A 4,720-nucleotide genomic window follows, 5' to 3' on the forward strand; every position below is an offset into this window, starting at 1 on the left:
ACGTAATACAAGATGGATGATCAAGGGAGAGTGTTATAAGATAAACTTTGAAATGATCATCCACTTCTTTACCAACTCAAGCACTATGATCATCTACTCATCAAGCACTATGATCACCCACTCATTTACCAAATTAAGCACCATCTTTGTTATTTTATGTATTGTTGTTCACTATAAATACTATCACTCATCTCACTCTTTTGTACACCAAAAACAAGAACAAGAGTTTATAATCAAAGAATCATTACATTTTCTTCTTCCTTCTTATAATAAACTCTCTCCCTTATACTAGTGTTATTTGCATCCTACGGGTATTAAATTCTACTCTTATTTAAATTTCTCGATACTATAAATTATAAGTTATTTCATAACACTTCTGTTATCAGTGATAAATTTTTCACATTAAATTAGATCATAAGAAAATTAAGTTCAAGCACAAAACATGAAAAATCAATTAAATATGGGAAATTAGGGGCTATAGACATGAAAAAAACGGTAATTCACAGACTAGCAGTTTTACCTAACGGAAATATATACAGCGTCATATATACATAATAATACTGTCATACCTTTGCCAATTAACCGGCTCACCTGCTAGAAGATAAATAAATCAAAAATAAAATTTTTACTGCCCAAAGTAAATCGTGTCTTCTCTAATTCCACACAACTTCTCCTTCTCACTTTCTTCGTCGGTAGTTTCTGGAATTCGAAAGGACTCTGCCGCTGATCTGCTCCAATGGCTCGCCTCTGAATGCAATAAAATTTTCATCTTCGTCGTCCTCCCTTGTAATCATCTTCGGCTTTACTGGTGTCGGTGGTTCTGTTTTGCGTTACGGTTTCGGCGGAGGGGAGTAACACCGCTGGCATCTCCAACTTCACAGAGTAGCGATTTTCTCAGATCTTTGACAACGCCGTAAGTTCTTTCGCTTTCTGCTTCGTCTCTGTTTCTCTGATTTTATTTTTCGATCTTGTCAAAATTAGGGTTTTTAATTGTTAAGTCTATATCATCGTTCCTGTTGGAAACCATTGTTCCGGTTACGGAATTACTTTGTCGCAGATCGGACTTTCTCAAATTGATTTTGGGTTTGAGTTTTCCCGGGTTGTGTGAGGGTTTCTTAAATTTGAACTGTTTCATATCGATGATGCAAACTATGTGGTGTAGTAATTTATACGAAGATGTGTAGAATATCATTGCTTAGAATTGACCTGTCAGTACACATAGTATGAAATTTTAGATCTGGTTTACATTTGGATTGTAATAGTGTTCGTATCCCATTCAACCATTCCATGTAGGATAGTATCACTTGCGATAATGTTTGATTTGCTGCATTTTGTGTTTAGGTGTGGTTCAGTCTGATGTTCTTAATCTAAGTTATGCTTGATTTGGGGTTTTTGTCTCTGTGGTCCATAGTTCATGGTGTAGAAATATCGATTATCTTGTGGAATGCAATCTGCAACACATATATGTTACGTCTATGACTGTATATGTATATTTCGTTGCTATGTGTCATAACAAGTGAAATAGTATGCGGTTCATATTATTCCATTTCACATGGAATCGTACATTCACATGATATGATGTTTCATTCGGTTGCTGGTTCTTACTCTGTTTAACTCATTATTCATTTCTATATTGCATATGACATTGTGAACCATCTTCGCTCTTTGCCTCTCTTACTTTTCATTCTTCAGGTTTGGTATGGACGAGTTAGAGCTTCCAAGTAGATTGTTTGAGACAAGCTGTGAACCCACTGGTAAGAAAAGGGTAAACAACTATTACAATCTCTGTTGGATGGAGTTACAGTAGTAAATAAATGGAATACACCTTTTATGGATAAAATGTTTTGAACTTAGACCACTAGTTTGAATGTACACAGTGAAAATATCTTGGTAACTCCAACTCATTACGTGGCTTCCCCCTATTCTCTCAAATGGAATAGTTGTAAACAACTAATAACCATTTATTCCATTGCATGCGTCGTCACTTCATCTACCACACACGTCAAGCTTCTAGATAACACGGGTAGTAGATCACTTTAGTGATTCTCTATTTCTATTTGATTCAGTGTATATGAAATGGAAATGATCTTATTTGCAGTCCCTCTCTGTTTAAATTTGGAGTTGGGTTGTGCAAGTTTGTACGTTTAGTGTTCATATATGAGGAATTTACAATGATTTAATTTCAGTAAAATTTGGGTTGTCTAGGGATTAGGATTTATATTTTTCTAACTTGGGTTTAGTGTTTATTATCAATTGTTTGGTTACCATCCCCATTATCTTTGTATATCATGGTGCTCAATCCTTGATCTACTATACACATAGTAACATTTTAAATAGTACCGTACCAATGGAATAAAAGTCTTCTCGTAACCCTATAACACACATACCCCTTCTCGTAATCATTACCTTATACCCCTTGTTTAAATTTACACGGTGAAAATATCTTGGTAAATCGGGAGGTGTACGTGGCATCCTCCTACTCTTTCATATGTAATAGTTGTCATCAACTTGTGTTAGGTGTTTAATGTCAAGTGTAGTTTTACCACTCCTCCATTAGATTTGTATCCAAGTAACATAGTATACGGTATATGGAATGAAACGCTTAAAATAATAAATACATAGCACAATTATATGGAATAACATAATCGCATGAGATTGTACCTACGTTTCCCACTGCATATTCCATGTGGCTCATGAGGTTTATATTTCCATAAGATTTGGGTTCCCTATGTATTGGGGTTTATATTTTCCTAACTTGGGTTTAGTGTTTACTATGAAGTGTTCTATTACCAATCTCATTAGCTTTGTATTTCATGTTGGTCATGAGGAATATAAATACATGTTCCCAATAGTATGACATGTGGATTTAATTTCACAAAGATTTGGGTTACCTATGTATTGGGGTTTATATTTCCTTAACTTGGGTTTAGTGTTTACTCTCAATTATTCTATTACCATTCCCATTAGCTTTGTATTTCATGTGGCTAATGAAGAATGTAAATACATGTCTATGATCTAAACGAATCGCACATACACCCGAGTACATGTTCCTCGTCGCTGAGGGCATCCCCGAAGCGCTGGGAATTTTGTGACATTTCGGATTGGCTGTCTTGTATTTCTAATAAGTTGTTTAATGGTTGGCATACAGAATCATATAAATAATGAGCTGGTTTTGATGGTTTCCCATTAGCTTTGTATTTCATGTGGCTAATGAATAATGTAAATACATGTCCCTTGTATTATTGCACGTGGATTTAGTTTACCGAAGATTTCGGTTGCCTATGATGGATTGGGGTTTATATTTCCCAATCTTGGGTTTAGTGTTTGATGTTAAGTATTACACGATATACTATGCAGCTAGTATATAATTAACATGGTATATGTTACATGGAATAGTAGTTCTCAGGTAAATAACATAGTACATACTATTTGGAATATAACTTCTTACGAAATAGACGTTGTAAATGTTAATTCTTGGATTCTCTGTTTGTTTAACGTTGTTTCTTTTACACTTACGATTTTCATCTACTCCTCTCTCTGCATTTTTTCCTTCCTTTGATTTTGACTACGGTTCTTCAACGCGCTTCCTAAATTCTCTCATTGTTACTATGGGACACAAAACCACCACGTTCTTTGCTTTATGTGTTGGAACCGGTAACCTGTTACTTAGAAGGGTATAACCGGGTGGAATGAAGACAAAAAGTCAGTGAGTAGATTATGTCAAAATCATGTCCATTTTCTTGATTTCTCACTGAAAGGTGGCTATTACGCCAATTAGCCCAGTTAATATTTTCTTAACCAAAATAATTTTAAAATATTTTTATATATTTATTTTAAGACTATTTTAATAAATGATGAAAATTAACAAACCAATAAAATATTTTTTTTAACATATCAAATAGTCTATGAAATTCAAAAATCAGGTGAAATTTTCTTTCAAGATTACATATTCATAAAAGCTTCCAACTTAAAACACATTACAACTTAACAGTGTGTGGTCGGTCATCATATTAACTTAAAAACAAATAAACAACACAATTTAATTAATTTCATCGAATATTATTTTTTTTTTCAAAAAAATAATCCCTTTATTTATTACATTAAAATTGTACAAGAGTTTAAATCTTTATATATAAAAGAGAGTTATCTCTCTCCTGGTGAAGCCACCTCAGCGTCCACATCACTAATTCGAAGCCTGATGTTGCGACACCTGTCCCTCTTCCAAAACGCTGCACTTCGTCTGTGTTCTTTCTTTTTTTCTTCTCTTTCTGTCGTCTTTTCTTCTCGCCGTAATACTTCGCCAAAACCGCCGACTTAAAAATCGGAGACATCCTTCCCGGTGAATCTCCGGCGTACACACGCAGTCCAACACGCAGTCCTGGAGTTAGAAGAAACGCCAAGAGGTTGGTGAACGGGCCAAGAGAAACCAGGACCTTGGATGGTGAAGCTTCCATAGTCGGTATTGATCAGGTCGGATATCCAATTAGCGTTTTCGGGTGACACCATCTCCTCAAACCCCACCGGTAGATCGATTTCTTCCGTTAAAATTTGATTGGATGGAAGGAAGAGAAAACTGTTGGAGGAGACGAAGTGTGGAATAATCCCAGAGATTGGAGTTGTTTTCACGTGCATTACTTCATCTCTTTTGGGCAGTAAAACATTAAAGTTTTTTTGTTTTCTCTGTTTTCTAACACAATCTCATTTTGCATTTGGTTTGAAA

The sequence above is a fragment of the Brassica oleracea genome, chromosome C7 (assembly GCF_000695525.1).
Source record: "Brassica oleracea var. oleracea cultivar TO1000 chromosome C7, BOL, whole genome shotgun sequence".
Classification (NCBI taxonomy): domain Eukaryota; kingdom Viridiplantae; phylum Streptophyta; class Magnoliopsida; order Brassicales; family Brassicaceae; genus Brassica; species Brassica oleracea.